Below are 19,301 nucleotides of genomic sequence, written 5' to 3' on the forward strand. Positions count from 1 at the left end.
ACCGTAAATGTTTGGTTGAGGCAAGAGTCAACTTAGGTAAATCAAATCAAATTCGAATTAGGTACAGAGATGGAGTTTAATGACGGGTGCAGATGGAGCCGCAGGTGACAGTCTAAGCACTTGAAGCTAATTTACTGGAGTCATCTGGGGTCAGGAAGGCAAAACATTGCATCCAAAAGACCTTTTTTAAGCATGTATGTACAGAACTAGATAAGCTGCCTTGATGTTTTCCTTTACAACCTGATTGACACACTGGTGAAGGAAATGTCACTGTTCTGAAAGACATTTTTGACGGTTTCATGTTGTTTATGGACTATGGCTGAACACATTGTTTATTTGATGAAATTACATTTTTTAGCCAAGATATAGTAGTTGCTAAATAAAAAAACCTGAGGCTGATTCTCACAACCTAAGAAACTGTCTTTAGATCAGGAAACACCAAACAACGCCATCATCAAACTTAAATTCTAAAAACTAATCTCACTTAATAATGTGGGTAAAAGGAAAAGCACAACTGAGGTGATGATTTCACTGCTCACCTACCAAAGGTAAACTCCTAAGTTTCCATAAGCACTCCACTGCCACTGAAGCCAAAGTTTAAAGATCAAGGTGCTGTGAGAGAAATTATATAGGATTTGCGACAGACCACCTTCTAGATTTGCACGGGATGACGTCAATAAGCTTAAACCTGGGGAAAATCGTCTCATGTTTGTTTACTGAAAGACTCATGGATCATTAAGTAAAGTCAAGACAGGACTGCAGGAAAAAACAGGTAGAGAAGTAAAAATAGGTTAAAATAAAGTCTAATTCTGTACAAGGTGCTTCTGGGCTTGTGAAGGAGGACATAATCTAATTAGTTCTATTAAAACTATTTAAGGACCTAAACGTGAAATTACTAAGTCTGTGTTGGGATGGCGAGGAAAGAAAAATTGGAGCTGCAGGAAGATGAATTTAGCAAAGGGTACTTCTGGGTCTGCAGTGATAACACAGGCAGGTTAGTTAAGGGCACGTTTTCGGTCAAAAGGTCAAAGCAGACGAGGCAGATGACTAAAACGAACTTAAGGTAGCGTCACATTTCAGAGTCTTCAGAAGTTTAGTTAAGGAAACTAACATTATTAATAAGGAAATGGAATTAGGATGATATGGGATCCATACGTTGGGGCAGTTTTGTTTAAACAGTGGTGCGTGTGATTAAATTCACATTAGAGTAACTTTATTTAGTCGACTCTGTCTGAATGCAAGTCAACATTTCGCAAGTTAAACCGCCTCAAAGATAAGATAAAATGGACAGAGATGAGTTGTGGTAATTGGCAGGAGCAATGCCAGCGCCACCCAGAAAGAGCCCTCAGGGAAAACATTTACTGGCCCCTCACTAACACCTCTATGTGTGTGTGTGAGACAAGACGTGTGTTTGTGTGTGTATGTGAGAGTGAGTGTGTACATTTATTGGCCCCCTGCTGCCACCTCTGGAGAGGAGCCGTCCAAGTGCTGAGTGACACACGCTGCTTAGTGTCTTAATGGAGGGAGAGGAGGGCCAGCCAAACCACAGCCTTTAGACTGGGATCTCACAGCCTGTAATTATGGAGAGATGTTAAAGTCACTCTTTTTTTGTGTGCGAGTGCATGTGTGTGTGTGTGTGTGTGTGTGTGTGTGTGTGTGCGCATTCACATGTATGAGACAGAAGGAGAAACAGGCAGGCAGGAAGATATGCTACATCCTTCTCCTCACAAAAACAACTGGATCTGAACTGTGTGTGTGTGTGTGTGTGTGTGTGTGTGTGTGTGTGTGTGTGTGCCAGTGGACGTCTGTGCCACTGTTATGTGTTATTGTGTGTATGTGTGATTTTTGCACAGCAGTGTGTATCAGTGCCATGTGTCTCCTGCTGCTCCAGCTGTGGTTGTGCTCTCTCTCACACACACACACGCACGCACGCACACGCACACACACACACACACACACACACACACACACACACACACACAAAAGAAGAAATGAAAGTTGTTGGGAACTGGAGCTGTGTTCAATTAGGGTAACCACATATTTACAAACAGTGGGGGGAAAGCTGCCTCTCTGTGACTCATCAGCCAAGCGGCACACTTGCACTTTTGACTCCAGGCCTGCCTCTCCCAACTGCACAGCGAAGAGCGAGGAAGGAAAAGAACAGCGGGACAGAGGGAGAGAAGGAGGGAGATGACAGGGTGTGGACAGAATGAAAAACACACACACATGCATGCTGGCTGTACATGTGTGAGCAACCGCATAAACAAATACATATGTGTGCATACAAACACTTGCGCAAATTAAATGAGCTCATTTAAACTCCTGCGGTGTGAACAAAAGCACACAAATCTACACAGAACCTGCCTACTTTTAGAAAATGACTGATAGCCTCAAACGCAAAACATAAATTCTGGTAGCAAAGAGTCCCTCAAGGATGAAATGTTGCCAATTTACAAACTGGACCTCAACCATTTTACATTTCTGAATAATGAGCATGGTTTTTACAGAAGTCTGGTTGCAGACATCGAGTGACGGATTCCCCTTTTACTCGACGAGCAGCATGAGGTGTAGTCTGCTCGATTTTGTGAAAATGCAGTTGTTCTGGTGGCAGAAAAAGAGACAGCCTTGTTGCACACATAAGGCAGCTCACCCAATCAAATTATTTCATCGTTAGGAGATGTTTGGTAAAAAAGTTAGAATGATGACATTCTGCTCCTCCCACCCATGGCGGAAAAGTCCAGATAATGCAACAACTACATGACCTGATCTCACTGGCAGACTGCAGCCAGATCTTTATGATTGTTTCTCATCTGGATGTAAAGCGTTTTGTCGTTTCCACTTTCCATGCAAAGTGCCCCATTTCTTCGTGCTCACACAGAGTGCATCCATGTCGCAACAGATGTACCCCTTCCTGTGCCTAAGGGCTGTTGTCAAAACCTGCTAATGTGCATGTGGCAAACATGAGAGCACATCAAAGCACAGAGACCCGTGCAGCAAAACCCCGGCCTTGTTTTTTCTCCTTGGCTGTCAGCGCCTTGAGAGAGAGCAAACGGAGGCACAAGGCCTTAAGTGTGAGTGCTGTTTGTCTTGACTTGACCTTCGTTTGTGTGCGTGTGTGTGCATGTGTGTCTGCGTGCATCTGCGTGGTGAACCACATCAAAGAATGACGGAGTGGCTCAGTTGTTATGACCTATGACCCTGGCATGCTCCGAGACCGAAGGAGGGTGGTGGAGTAGGAGAAAAAAGACACAGTCAAACATACCCAGACACAGACGCACACACACACACGCATGCACGCACGCACGCACCCAAGGAAAAGGGTGGGATACACAGTACAGCCACTAAATTTACAACAGCTAGAAAAACAACCACGGATAGAGACGTAGCAATTTGTCTTGTTAACTTTTATAGGGACCTGAAAGCGAGCACACACAAGTGAATCATTAGGACACATACATGCACACACACTCAAACGGTCACACAGACTTTCCTGTCTCCTCTCTCAGCTCTCTGTGCATCTTGTTCTGCGGTGCAGGCCGTCCTTCATCCTGCTGAACTTGTCTGAGTCTGACTGTGTTGCAGCGTCCTCCTTGATTCAATCAATTGCAAATGTTCAGAGTGATTTTCATTTGACTTTGGTATGAACATGGAGGACAAATGGAAGTTTCTTGGCACTTGGACGAGCACTTTATCTCTCACTCTTTTCATCATTTGTACTTGAAGTGAATTCTTCAAAGGTGATCTTCTCCTCTACATCTTCGCTGCACTTATTTTTAGCCAACGGCGGATATAACCTAAGTCCTTGACAAAAGATCAAACGCGGGTTTAGCATGTGTGTGCATGGAGTATGAGTCACTGGATCAGTGTATGTGCAAGTGTGTTTTAACATGTTTGTCCAACCTGCAATAAATGAGTCATTCCCTCTGTGTGTAACTATACACACGCGTGTCTGTTTGTCTGCATATTTTGTGTGTGTGTGTGCGTGTGTGTGTGTGTGTCACAGCTGTAATAACTTACAGCTCCCTGCATTTCAGTTATGCTGTCACGGTCCATTATAATGTTCCTTCTACACACATGCGCGCACACACACACACAAATGAAAACATTTCTGAACAACGCTCATTTGAGAGCAAGAATATCCCAGTCGAATAATCACAGCTGTGGAGGCCTGTAGTTAAAAGATACCTAAACTTGGTCTCTGATCACCACAAGCCTGCACGGACAGTGTTAAAAAAATCCCATCTTCTGCAGGTGCTGACAACATGGCCGTTACTACAAGTGCAAGTGTGTGTGTGTGTGTGTGTGTGTGTGTGTGTCTGTGAACAGTGCAGTGTATCCAATCTGAGTGTGCACTGGGCTTTCTGTGTGACTGTACTGTATATATGCTCATGCACATACATACATGACTGCCTGTTTGTGTGTGTCTTTGTGTGTATATAAAGCAGCCCTTGACGGCCATTGGGGGCGGCGGTGGCCCGGCCGGTGTGTTTGCCTTGGCAGCGATTCAGCATTCCACATTCCTCTGTGATATTCAGTACTGTGACCTCAGGAAACCCGCCCTGCAAAGAAGCTCTCTCTCTTTTTCTCTTGCGTTCCTCTCTCTCTCTCTCTCTCTCTCTCTTGCCACCTCCCCACTTCTCCCTCTGTTTCCCTCTTTCTCTCCCTTCCTCGCTGTTATTTACTCCGCCCTCTTTTCATATCTGAACTTGGGAAATCATCTGTCATCCCCCCCAACCCCCACTCCCCATCCTCAGTTTATTTTCCCTCCTTCCTTCTCTCTGAAAGTTCCTCCTCAGCGTTCCCCCTCCGTTTTTTCCTGACAGAGGTCCCCTGACGAGGCACCTTTCTCAGCGCTCCAAATTTGAGCACACATCTCGCTGCTGTCACTGTGAATTCGCAACACTTCACACTGGTCTGGTCACTGAATGCATCACTCAGATGCATATTTCTACTTTATTTGGAACTCCTTCTGCATCCACAGTACAGCCAGAGGCCAGGAGGAGATATTTCACCCTCTTTCCTTCTTTCTCTCATTCACAAGACTTTCATTCCTTTCACTTCACTCTTCATACACGTAAGCATAACAGATGGAATTTGTTTTGCATTCAAGATGCCAGCGCTAATAATGTAAAAGCACTGGATACTGACTGGTGTCCTGATCTCTCCTCCTAAACCTAACTTTCTGTCTATCTTGTTGTGTCAACAGACTCCTCCACTGACTCCTCCTCCCTCTCTTTGAGGCCATGCCCACATGCCCAGAGAGACATTTCACCTGAGATGACCCTTCGCCCGGGGCAAGGCGGTTACTCCTCCCTCTCTGACACCCTCCCTGCTTACCTCCCTCCTTACTCCCCCTCTTAGCGTTGGCTGTTAACTACTACACATACTTAAAACACATGGTTGCCACACCTGCCACTGCGAGGCAGAAGGCTGATAGAAAGACAAGGAAAAGAGAAAGAGGCAGACCAGCAGAGAAGGATCTGAACTCCAGCGTGCTACATGAAGTACGAAAAAGAAAGCTGTCAACAGGTTTTAGAGGTCACAAATCTTGCACTGCACAGTGAAAAGAAAGACAATTAAAGTCTTTTTAAGGCTGGAAATTTACATAATTACAGTCAATAAAGGACGAGGAGTTCCATAACAATACCAGTAGCAAAGCATGAAATCTATTATAAAGTTAAATTTGAGAAACGTAATATACTGTAAAACCTCAATGAGACACAGTGAAAGATAACCATCGTACACAGTAACATCCCCTTGTCACTCCCCAATGAGTCCTCCCCATCTTATAATATAGCTATCCACAGTGTGCAAGTTGTGCACTGTGTGGTTGACCCACATACAGTGGAGCGGAGCAGAGCGGGGGTGAACTGAGGTAAAGGGTGGAGCAGCCAGTCAACCCTCTTATCTGTCTGTCACTGTGACACTTTCCGCTATCTCAAGAGTACCTTTATAATGGCCCAACTGTGCAGCAACATCCCCTGTAAACCACTGAAGTCATAAAAATAAACACAAGAGAGAGAGAAAGACGACAAAACAAAAAAGTGAGTTACATAAAATCATGTTTGTGTGTGTGTGTGTGTGTGTGTGTGTTGAGGTATGAGAGATGAGGAAACCATGCATCGTCAATTAAAGCTATCCTACAAAAACACCCAACGCAGATGCTTAGTCCATCAAGAAAAACAAACGGATAAAAGTGCATCTGCGGGGTAAGGTCACACTTGTGAAATTAAACATGTTTACGTGTGAGCGCGTGGTGCCTGTGTTGCCGTACTTTTACATACAATGAACGATACATTTCTTTTGAAGAATCTGCAAACGACTGAACAGTTTTCTTGTGAATTTCAAAACTTTGTGTGCATGCAATTACCACAAAAGACTGAGAACATGCGTATGTGCATATGTGTTCTTGTGGGGAAATGTGTGTGTGTACGTGCATATGTGTGTTTGCAAGGCTATGAGTGAGCGTATGTGTGTGTTTCGGATTAAGAGCTTCACCCCTGGACCTCGAAATTAGATAGGGGATTAGCGGGACACATCCGCCACCTGGCATTTTAAGCCCCGCAATTACAACAACAACTTTTAATCAACAACAGCCACACATGTGTCACATACAGTCAGAACTCAGCAAGTCATTCATCTTCTTCCTCATCCTCCTCTCTCTCAGACTGTCATTCGGTTGACCCCGCAATAACACTATGCTACATAGAGGGCAGCTGTACGCTATCTTTTAGGCTGATCATGACCTACTGTATTAATATGGATCAGCCTAGATTGGGGCTTGTTAGCATAGTGCACTAGGCAAGGATTTAGCATCCAGACTGACTTTTACTTGGCACAAGACTAAGAGATGGGATGCGAAGGAGTTGGCGCTGGGCTAGGAGGCAGCATCCCATTAGCACCTGTGCAAGGCATTTACCATCCAAAGAGCATGGCGCTATGCTAGGAGTTACGAGTAATGTGATACCTCATTGATTCCCTGTAGAAATTCTTTACTGTAGTTGCCATGCTAAGAGGGGTCAGAGGCCAGCGTTGGTCACAGAGCAGTTTCTCCGGAGCTGGTAGGGATTGAGTGTCTTGTTCAAGGCCACTGAAACTGGTTGGGTGTTTGTTGACCATCAGGGGAAAGCCATGAAACCAAAATTAGCTAATCGTTCAGTTTTTATGCAAAAAACTCACACTTTCCTAAGATATTAAACACAGAGGAAGACAATAATTCTTAAGAATGTAGGTTGACCAATACGACTGAAACCATGTTTCCATGTAGTAACTTCACCCTGCGATATTCACTGCACATACAGAGATATCTAAAGCCTGTATGGACACACTGCGCAAAGAAATAAAAAAAGAGCAAGGGCAACCAAACCCTCGACTATTCTGCTCTCTTTCATGGCCGGTGCGCAGTGGGGAGGTAGACACAGCAGGCTAGCAACCAAACTAAACACAAACAGCAGCCAGGTACCATGAAAGGAAAAGAAATCATGTTCTTTTTCATGCACACCTCAAGTTTAACATGTTAATACACATACACACAAGTTCTCCTGTGGTTAAGAGGCAGTTTAGTGACTGGAAAGAAAGAATCATCCTATACACCAGGATTTGCTGCCAATATGCCAATAACCAAGACTCATTCCAAACCTCATTACGTGTAATAAAATGTATTCTTGATTCTGAGAAACTGTGATTCAGATAACACCGAAGAACGAAAAAACAAAGAAAAAAAGTAGAGTATTTTATACCCAAGTGGAGAGAGGGCCAAAAATAAATACCCGAATCAAATGAAAACAAAGGAGGGAATAAAGAGAAAGGGAACACAGCTCTGCATTTTTTCTTTATTAACAAGCAATGTTTCCATCCAACATCCCAGATAGCAATCTACCACAAATTAGGACCAGATTACTCTAATTGACCATCATGTTGCTTTTAAAGATTAAGTGCCACCTTGATTTACCACTACTCTCTAAGAAGGTGACAGCAAAAGAAGGAGAACCAGGGAAGAGAGGGAAACAGAATGACTGGACTGAAAGAGAAAATGAACACGATGAACAGGCAAAGCTGAACACAGAATCTGAGAGGGAGAGGGGAATGGAAAGAGACAGGGAAGAGGAGAGTGGAGGGTAATTGCAGGAAAGGGGTCTCATTAGTCCGTCACTATCCTCAATCTAACCCCCAATTTCAGGTCAGGAGGAACACAGAGAGAGAGACTAGAGGCAAAATGAGCAACAAACAAGGATGGAGCAACTTAGTAATACTCCATCTCCTGTTTACGTAGTCTCAAATGATGTAGTCTCAAACTTTTCTCCCTCTGTTCAACTTTCTACCTCTGGCCTCTTTACACTACCTGGCAGCGCTGAGCGCGCACACTCCCGCCAGCACCGTCATGGATCACACACCATATCTCCTTACACGCCTCGCATGACGAATCCACTGTCTCCCTGCCACAGGCTGAACTCACTTAAGAGCGAGGAAGAAGTGCTGACTTTGTCCTCACAAAGAGAGAAAAAGCAACCAAAAAACAAAGGCAAAGGAGTGGTTAAAAATGGACGCGACCAAACTATAAGGGAGAGACTCACAATACCAAGGTGCAGCTAAACTGCCCATAAACCCCTCTGCAAACTTTCTTCCTAATCTGAACCCGAGCTCTGGCAAATTATACACTGCTACTTTCATCAAGTGGAGGCCTACTGTTGCAGTGACTGGCCCATGACCAATTACGGATACTGACTCATAGTTTAAGAAAGTAGGGTGATGAGATATCCATTCCTTCCCTGCAGAGTAAATGTGTTGCCCTACCCACCCTTTGTGCAGTTAAGATCTGGAATGTACTGTACAGACAGCAGCAGACTTTTAGTCAGGCTCCTCTACAGAGTCAGTCTGACTGCCGAATAAACTGCATTTTGCACTGATATTATGAAAAAGTGAGTCATATACATTTTCATCATTTCATTCACACTGTCAAGCACCGCTTTTAGCTTCTTATGGTGTGCTGTCATTAAAGCTGGGTGAACCATGGCAGCCTATGACTGAAACTCTCCCCTGGTGTCTAATGCAAAAGGCTCCAGATTGAAGAGTATCAGAAGCACGTGACTCTGTCTTAACAGAGACACTATGTAAAGCTTTCTCCAATGCGCTGATATTTTTGGCAAAGTGTAAATTGCCAGGGCTAGACAAATTGGAAAGACATCGCGTGAAGATGTTCTAAGTCAGAAGGACCCCACAGCTCCAGTTATGCTCGCTGTGCCACAGCAGGAAAGCCCAGCTGAAGAAAGCTGAGGTAACGAGGAGCACCACATGGATCCCCACTGTATGTGTGTGCATGTGTGTGTGGAGGGGTGGGTGGATGCACAGGCTCCAGGTGCCAATCCACACAATGAGATAATGTGCCCAAAGTGTTGCAGAATTCCTATGGTATCCGGAGGAAGTGCAAATAAATACAAAACATGCACAAGTGTGTCTTCTATTTAGCATACAATCTGGATCCTACTAACATAATCATCACATTAAGTATGAGGACTGTGCGTCACCTGCTTGTTTTGTTTGCTATTAAACAGGGTGAAGCAGACGACCATACATTCACTTTCACACAGGAAGCCATGCACTCACACACAAGCACACCCACACTCACTTTGTGCAGAAAAAAAGTAGTCTGTGGAATAACAGAATAAAACAATAACCCCTCATGAATGAATTTCACCTCTCGTTCACACTAATGGTTTTCAGCATCCATCATAAAACCATATTGCCTCAACAGATGCACAGTGTTGTACACATTATAATCATGCATTTAAATATCATACACGTTTTGGCAAGACAGAGCTGAATGTGTGCAGCTGAATATTTACACACCACGGGAGAAAGGCATTGTTCAAAAAAACATATACGCTCATATATTATAGATTGAAAATGCATCTCTCTCTCTCCCTCTCTCTCCCTCTCTGTCTCTCCCTCTCCTGTGTTCTCTCATGTGGGAGGCAGAACTGGGCACCCAGCCATGCCACATCAATATGCGTACTGGTGAAACGCTTCTCCTGCTTTCCCCCGTGCTGCAGTCGTTGAGGCCAGCAGCAGTGGAAGCAGCGGCTAACGACACCAGATACGGCGGGTCATGTTAGCTCGTAGTTAGTTAACGGAGGTTCGCAAGCTAGCACTCCCAACGCGGCCGTTGCGGGCGGGAGCCAGGCTGGCCTTGTCGTAGCAACCTGCCGCGGTGACAGTCCGCTGACGCAGACGACGCCAGCCAGTGCCACCCTGGAGGCACCTTGGATTCTACCCAGGCAAGGTTCCCTGGGAGCCTTGGTTGCCATGGTGCCAGCCAAATTTGGGTCCAATAAACGTGAGGGGGACAGGCGGTGGGCTAGGGAGGGGGATTTTGGGGTGGCAAGACAGAGGATAGAGAGAAGGAAAGGGGGGTTCCTGAGTGCTATGGCAACCTTAAAATCGATCCTGTGGTTCCACAGGATCGACTCCTTTAGAACCATAAAAGGACCTGTTTAGATAAAGATACACTAATGGAAGGACAGTAAAATAACATCATTGATAACCTATAAAAGACAAGTGGCGACAGAGAATTGAGAGAGACGATGTGTGCTGTATTCTGCTGATAACCGACACAAAGGGTTTTTAAAAGAGTCTCTTGGCAAAGTGAATGACATGATTAATGTATATGTCTCTGCCACTCTGATCAGTCGAGTTAAAAAGACAGACATCACATCTCATATCTTACTCCACAAGGCCACTGTTATCCCAAGATGTGCTCTTAAACGATTATAGGCAAGTTAAAAAGGAATTGTTAACATTCACGCATAAGTGTGGCACAATTAAACATAAGCTCAATTAAAGCTTTTGAAAGATGCCTCTCTGCCCTGCTCTTTCAGATGGAACTCACTAAGTGGTTGGAGGTGACTTAACCCTGATCTCTATATTCATAAATTCTTCTCTCTCTTAATTAAAAAGTTTGCATGACGGAAATGCGCAAAAGGACTTTTTAGCACTTAGTTCACACCTGGCTCCCTTGGCCGACAGACTGAATTATGAATAGCTGAGGCAGGGAGCAATGCATGGCACCTTGCTGTGGCCGGTTCACCACGGTGTCCCTGAGACCCCAACACTCTGCTCTTTCCAACCTCTGATTCTCTCATAAAAAAAGACCTGCTGCTTGGCTCATAAGACTGTAAATCATGCAAAATAGAGCATAGCACTCGGTCTGGAAAAAATAACCATGTATAATGAGCAGACAGAGACATATGCACATATGCACTCTTACACACATGCACGCCTGTGCATACACGCACACAAGCCTTTGCCAAAGGCACACCACCCCCTACACCGCTTTGTACTAGACACACAAACGCATTCTGTCACTGGCCTATCCCACAGTTCTAACCCCCAAAACACAGTCCTTCCCTGAATCCACGCTAGTGATAAAGAACACACAAAAACACACTATCTCTACCCCCAACTTACCCCACTCGTTAAGACTACGTCCACCTCCCACCTGCTCTGCACCCCCCCTCCAAACTCACACAAACACGAGCGAACCCGCACACACTAACGCCATTCCACTCCAAACTCATCCTGTTATCTAAACAAGCGGCGTTCTCTCGTCAGCGTCAGTGGGTTCTTTTCTCTGTCTCCTCAGTGAAAAGAGAGACTCTCCTGTTCGCAGATGAATGGAGTCTTTTGATGAAGCGCCGAGCCTTGTTTACTGCCACTCCATTTATTTACCGGCCTGTTTTTCAAGTCGTCATTGAGGGACACTACCAAACACCAACCGCCCTCCCCCCACCCCCCCCCCAACCTCACCCACCAACCCCCTCCATCTCATCCTCTACTTAACTACACCCCCCCGGTCTCCTAAACACACATACACATATACACACTATCCCCCCTCTCAATCCCATGTTGTTCCCTATCCCGTTTCATCCTGCTTTCTTCTCTCCGTCTAGCGTCCTAGATCTGTGTCCAAACTGATTTGAAGCTTACTCGCTTACACAGACGCATGCCAAATTTGATTCTCTGCATTCTGTTGTGCTTCTCAGCTAGCTCACTCATTCGCCCCCCACCCCACTTTCTGTCTTCTCTAAACTGCTCTCCTTCTCACGGTGTAACTAACACCAAACGATGCCCTCATGAAGGTTGTCTCCCAAGAAGAGCGAGCGGCCCGCTGTGAGACGGCTCAGACACCTTCAACTGAGAAACGACACACAAATTCTGGTAAAATTTACCACCTATGAGGTGAAAAATTCAACCAGAAAAAGTCAATGTGGTCAAATGAAATGCTCTGAAAATGGTGCAGGCAATAAATTTTACACAAGAGAAACTAAAGTGCAATAAAGCCTCATAGCCCTAATATATATTAATGCTTCTACTGAAATGATTTTATCTCAAATAAATAAAATAAGAAGCAGCCTGTGATCAAACACGCGATGTAAAGACGCCGTTAAAAAGGGAGGATGCCAGTCTTTGTGAAGCTATACCACCCGAATGGCTGGTGGCAAAACATCTTTGCATACTAAATGACAGAAACATCAGAGAATTTAAAAAAAAAAAAAAAAAAAGAAAAACTTCACAGTCAAGGCTCACAGCCCCATGATGCCCTGCTTTCATGAAAAACCAGGATAATGGTCCTATTGACTGCTAAAATGTTTGTGCTTACAAGTTATTATACATTTTTCTGTAGCTGCAAACAGGAGTCCAGGGTGCTAATGAGGCTAGGGGAGGGCATTCATTTGAACCCTAAAGAGGAATAAAAGAAAAGGGGAACAAGTGAAAGAAAGAAAAGAAAAGAGAAGAAAGCGAGGATCAGAGGGAGGAGGTTGGCAGGAACTGCGTATGAAAATTTGGCGTCTTCCATACAGAGAGATAGCATCGTGCCAAAAACGGCCGCCGACACAACTCCTCTCAACTCCTCTCACTTTCTGAACATCAGCGTTAAACTCGCCCACATAATAATTTCTTTATTCTTCAACCCACATGTACAAAATAAAACGAAAAAGGGTTCTAATTTATTTTTTGTTTGTTTTCTAAATCAGCATTGACCTAACTTTTTACTCAGCAACAGAAACTCCGCTTCTTACAGGAACGTCTCTGGGAGAAAACGAGATAAAAACGACAAAAAGAGAAGTAATGGCGCTTTGGATTTAAAACGCATTATTGTGACTCTCCTTCGAGCATGACTACGACTGTGTGGTGCTGAATAGCGTTGTTAGCCAGACTTAGCAGCCGATGCCAGGGCCTTGCTGTGAGTGCAGCCCGGTGAATAAGCCATGTTCCCTGGCTCTCCCTCCTTTTTGGCTGGCCTGTCTGATAGTGAGCACTGGCCACTGCACTCTTTCTCCTGCTCCTTCTCCTCCTCCTCCTCCTCTATGTCTCTCTGAGGTCGGGAATCCCTCCTGAGTGGGTATATGGTTTTTGGGGACAGACACATTTCATGGTTGGCGCCGCTACAAAAGCCTGAAAAGAGACCCGGCACTGGGAAGACACAGTATTAATACAGACAATACCACCCCCTCGCTGCTTCTGACTCTCTCTTTTCTCAATAACCTCTTTCTTGTCTTTTCTTCTTCTCCTTTTTCTCCCCTTCTTTCTCCCCTTCTCTTGCGCTCTCTAGGTTTTTTTCTTCCAAATAAAAAACATAAAAAAGCCCACTCAGCTCAAGTAAAGAATGCAGTTTTTATCACTGCGTGCTTAGCTTAGCCTACACCCATTTTTATTTGACAATCGTTAATGTGTTTTAATGTGTAATTAAATCTCAACAGTAGGTATTAGACCGGGTTCAGCAGCATGTAAAAATGCCCCTTTTTCCTTTACCCTAAATTAAAATCTGCTGAGCATTTATATAATACTATATATAATATTTAATAATAGTTAAAATACATGCATTTTGATTTCCATGACCGAACAAATTAATTTGAACACATTATATCTGGGCCTACATATAGAGGAAAAAAGAATTCGGCAACTATTTGACCCTGATTATTGTAACCTTCATTTTGTGGAAATATTAATTACTACACAAACGAGGCAGCTGTAATTCAAAATGATAAATGCTGTATTAAAGTAAATTACCATGAAGGAAAAAAGGTTTGCACCATTCATAATGAAGAAAAACACATGTGCAACACTAATTTGACAGTGAGATAAGACCTCTGTGTTCCATTGTGAAGAGGCGCACGATACAAAGCTGAAAAATGTTTGTCAATTCTTCTGCTTTTCTACCTGTGTTGCCTTTACAATGGAGAGCTTCTCCTGAGGAGAAACAGGAAAAAAAAATCCTGTTGACAGTTGAGTTCATTCAAAAAGAAAGAAAGGCTGAGAGAAAAACTGCCAAAAGAGCCAAACAGCACAGACTGCCTCATTTGTCTGATCCACCATGATGATGGCCTCCCGATTTCACTGGAATAATCTGTTTACCTCATATCTCCCAACGCTAAAACTCTTCACACAAAAGGAAACAGATGCGGGTAGACCAGAAATTTGCAGGGGTTTTACTCTCTTCCGAGTCAGCCACAGCCAACGAAACGGAGGCTTATGATCGTTATGTAAAAACCAAAAAAGCAGGGAGCTGTTTCTAGGACAAAGGCGCCGTATCGTGGAGTGTGCCAGTTTTCGTTGGTCAATTTAATGGAAGACCAAACATAACAACATTGTCTTTGACTTGTCTTTCTCATGTTTTTTTTGTTTTTTTTCCCCCCTCAAGTCTGCTCGTGTCATCATGGTCTCATGAGATAAATGCAGACCCTGCGGTTTTGGACCAATCTATGTATGTCTGTGACACCCCAATGTTAGCCTTGCCTCTGTGTGTGTGCGTGTGTGTGTGTGTGTGAGCATGTTTTGGAGCGAATGAGCACACAACAGGGCTTTGGCTAGCCTGATACCATTAGCTATCCAAATACACAGACTTTTTTCCGAAGCCAAGAATAGTGTTAGAAGACTCCCTCTCACTCTGTCTCTCTAATGTGACGGGGCTCTCCCTCTATCTTAACCCTTCAGATTTTGATATGGAGCCACCTCAACGTGTCCCTGACGCCAGACAGAAAGACACAGACACGTAAAAGAAGATGCGGTCCCGGCTAAACAAGAGCCATCAGCGAACATTCGCTGATGCCAAAGCCGCTCTGCATGTGGAGGGCTTTTCTTAGCCGGCGTGGGCCCTGTTCCCACCACACACAATACAAAAGCCTCAGAATTGACCGACTCCCTCAGTGTCGAGATTTCAGTTAATCAAAACTCAATGCTTACTTTACTGTTGAGGGTCATCCTGAGCTGTGCACACACACAGACACAAACAAAAACACTTAGACGCAAGGACGGTCCACTCAACCCTTGTGATGTCATGGGAGCTGGAGAAGCGATCCAGGAAGTAATTAACAACAGATTATTTTCACAGGAAAGAAAGAAATAGTGAGGCGCAGAGGAGTGGGAACCTGTGGAATCCATCAGAGTATCAACTTTTAACACGTTGCAAGCCATTCATCATGTCAGCCATGACTGTCAGCGTGCCTCTCTTTTTCTGTCCTATTTCTACCCGTGCCCCCACCCCCCCACCCCCCGGCCCTCATAAACTCAGAATACTCAGGAAGGTTTCCTAAATGACGAACACAAGTGGGGTTTTTATTTGTGAATCCTTCCTGTGGTCAGTGAGTTGGCCGGGGGTCTGGCCGCAGTGCTAGGGTTTCTCTGGGCTTTCTCACAGCGCCGTCCAAGGCATTACTATTGCTATAGTGAGAGGGAGGCGGGATCTGGCACTGCAGAACGGGAGAGTGTGGAGCGGTCATGGCAGAAATGGCACGGCGAGCACATTTCACACCTCCCTCGGAGTGACTGCAAATTTCCTGTACTGCACTTTTGATTGGAAACACATTTGAAACATCTTTTCATGATCACACTTATGGCGCACAAAAGAAAGAAAAGTTAAAAAAAAGAAAAAAAAAGAAAAAGAAAAAGCAGTAGGAATGAGGTCCAAAATATGACTAAGTGCACTGAGCTAACTTTGGACCTCACACATGTTTTTTTTAATCTTCCATTTTTCCAACCTTGAATAAATCAGAAATGTGCTGAGTTTAAGCTAAAACAGCACAAAGGTTACATAAATCAAACAGTCCGCTGAACACTATGAGAAGCAGTTAAAGGATTTCTCCCCTGATGGTGCACAAGTGGACCCACTTATTCAGTAGTCAGACTAACAGAAGTGAAAATTATATCTAAACTAGTACTGTGAACTAAGCCTATCCAGCGCACTCCATTCATGGATTATCAAAGGGACCCTGCCAGCGTGTGGTGCTCTGGCAGACCTTTGGCTCTATCTTCATTATGATACCAATCACTCACTCTTCATAAAACACTAAAAATAATACATCACTCACTGCACTGCACCACGACTACTCTTCACCCCTCCTCTACTCCCTGCCAGTTGTTCACTTCAATAGTGCAATATTCAAAGACACCTCGTTGTGTCTGGTTTGTAGCTCTTTATCTGAGGTGCCTGAAAACCAGCGGAGAAGGTTGTGTATTGTGGCAGCGTGGTTTGTTCTGTAACGGCTGCAGTGTGCTACGCTCCGTAACAGAGAGGATCTCAAAGGCTGGCTGGCTGCAGAACAGCCTGAGAAAGCCTGACGGCAAGCCCAGAGATTCCCCGTGGCAGCTTTTGCCACTCTGTCATAAACAAAACACAAGACGTCTTTCTCTTCTTCCCACACCAACGGGGCTCGGGCGCTGCCAAACAGAACAATCACTATCGCAGCCTCTTCTCCTTTCCAACGCGCTCCCTCTCTCTCGCTCTCTCTGTGTCTCCTACAATATAAACAAAAGAGATCAGCAGAGGCTTTACCTCTGTGAGAGCAACAATGAGGGCGATGTTTAAGGAGACAAAACAAAAGTGTGCACGGGATCAAAGAGGAGCGAGGAAGACAGAGATGCTAAAGACCGACAAAACGCAAACCAAACAAAAACAAACAATGAGCACATCTTGTCACTCATTGCGCGGCTGTGGCTAAAAAACGCAACCGCACATTACTGTAACAGATAAATGTGACAGATAAATGCGGTCCTTTAAGCCTATTTGCTCACAAACACACATTTACATTTACATTTCACAAGTGTGACGACAGCGGCGACCTTATGACAGGTTTGCAGACAGTGGTTTGCCCTTTGTCTCTCCCTCTGTCTGCAGACCCCAAAGTGTCTCTCCAGCGAGGACTTTAACTGAGCACAGGCTCTTTGGAGACAGATAAAAGTGCCGAGGCACGCTGTGTTAGCCGGATAAGATAAGAGAGAGCACACAGTAAGTCAACATTATGAATGGGCAGCACACTGGGCAGCTCCTGCAGGCAGCCATGTGTTTTACTGTACTGCTGTAAACCAAAGTACTGCAGCGGAGAGTGAAAATAACAGCAAAATGGACAGCCAACGGTGTCAAAAGAGGTAGAAAACATCAGTCATGAGACATTCACTGCTCGCATGTGTGTATTTCACAATATATGTAAAAAATTAAAATATTATATTTCAATTTTTTCCTTTTTGCTGTGCAATTGTCCCTCATCGTATAGACACTTTTCAAACATTTTGAAAAAGTCTTCATGTCACTTATAGCAGTATATAACACCACAAATAAAACATTTCCAGCTTTAAGTGGACTGCATTTTGTGTCTGCATCCAACAGAACAGAAGAACCATTTTGCCTTTCAATAAGTTTTGTAAATGAGGTCTGAAGAAAAGACCGATATAACTGCTTAAAATATATACACATTAAAATACCTGACATTTAATATCAAAACTACAAATGGAACGGCAAGGCAACATCTTCCTATTTAATTTCAAACAATTTGACCTGAACACATATCCTGAGCTAAAATTAAACAAATATAATACTGTAATTTAGTATAACCTAAGAGTATAATTTACAAGAAAAATAGTGTTGAAAAGCTTCACAATAAACTGAGCTTAAACAGGCTCTGTAGATGTGTTACTAAATCCCAAAAACGACTCATTGACCCACAATCGAGCACAATTCATTATACATTTTTTTGTACTGCTGTCTCAGTTATAGTACGATAACAAAGTCCATGAAAAAAGTAAAAATTAAATGAATTAATTATAGGTGAGAGACAATTTATTAGAAAAAATACCACTGAAACAGTAAGACAGATTTCCTCAGACAACGTCAGGACTTCCCGCTACCTACGGTTTATCACCGCCACAGACAGACCAACAGAGTGAAGCTGGAGCTGCTGCCAGGGTTTGGCTTGGGCCGAGCGAGGTGTTTGGCCTGGACCGAGATTTTCTGTGTGTGTGTGTGTGTGTGTGTGTGTCAGAGAGAGAGAGAGAGAGAGAGAGCGACAGAGAGAGAGGCAGACTGAGGGAAGACTGTGATAGCATTTGGCTGCACTCGTGTTAGTGGCTACCATAAGAGTTCTGCCTAAGCAGAGAGTGAGTGTATTTGGGCAGTGACTGGCTATGCTGTATAATATGTATGTGCCTGTGCATGTGTGTGTGTGCCTGTGTGTGTGTGTGTGTGCGTGCGTGTGTGTGTGTGTGAGTGAGTGAAGCTGGTTGAGTCACTGTTTGAAATTTCCAGAAAATTCCAGCTGAGATAATATTAGGTCATGAGCGTGTGTTTGTATGTATACGTAGCCAGCAAATGGTGAAGTAGTGTGTATTTGGAGGATTTGGCTGTGAAATGTGTTTCATGTGTATGTGTGTGTGGTTGCTGTGACAGTGTTTTTTTTTTTGCAATGTGGGGAAAAAACTACAACACAGTCAGTGTTTTGGCTGTGTGCGTAAAGTACGCGCACTGGAGGCTACAGCGATGTTTGGCCGAGTGTGAGTGTGTGTATCCATGATGGTGGCTGAGATACAACAATGTTTGGCTGTATCAAACTGTATCTATGATAGTCCTTGGCTGGGAGTGCATGCTGTGTGGGTGTGTGTACGCAATCGTGACTAAAACCGTGTTTGGCTCTACGTGTGAAAGTGCGCTACAAAGATGACAGAGTTGTTTTTCTTTTTTTTTTTTGTTATCGAATGTGTGTATCTTTATTTAGCTGTGTTTGTATGTGTGTGTGTGTATGGGTGTGAAGGTGGCTGCAATAGTACTGGCTGTCTGTGAGCACTGGCGTTTTGTGTGTGAGTGTGTGTTTGGCAGCCAGGTCCAACGTGGTGCTAGCGTTCAGGCAGACGGTGAAGGCGGCAGCAGCCTGCGGCCTGAGAGCAGGAGACTCGCGGCTCTGTTCTGTCTCTCTCTCTCTCTCCCTCTCTCTCTCTCTCTCTCTCTCACACACACACACACACACACACACACACAC

The 19,301-nt window shown here is 44.3% G+C and overlaps 1 protein-coding gene across 24 annotated transcripts in view; it reads right to left on the minus strand.

The window, feature by feature from the left end:
• The window catches only part of nfixa (nuclear factor I/Xa), a 115,284-nt gene that overhangs the window by 57,612 nt on the left and 38,371 nt on the right, over positions 1-19,301 (minus strand). For 2 of the 24 annotated variants that reach the window (XR_013077080.1, XR_013077082.1), the window contains one exon: positions 11,819-19,242. The exons of 19 other annotated variants lie outside the window; for them this stretch is intronic. The gene's annotated coding sequence lies outside the window, so the exon portion shown is untranslated. Of the gene's footprint in view, positions 1-11,818; positions 19,257-19,301 lie in introns of those variants that run through there. 3 more of the 24 variants (XR_013077079.1, XR_013077078.1, XR_013077081.1) reach the window with 2 other exon arrangements.

Source organism: Chaetodon auriga, chromosome 4, assembly GCF_051107435.1.
Source record: "Chaetodon auriga isolate fChaAug3 chromosome 4, fChaAug3.hap1, whole genome shotgun sequence".
NCBI classification, from domain to species: domain Eukaryota; kingdom Metazoa; phylum Chordata; class Actinopteri; order Chaetodontiformes; family Chaetodontidae; genus Chaetodon; species Chaetodon auriga.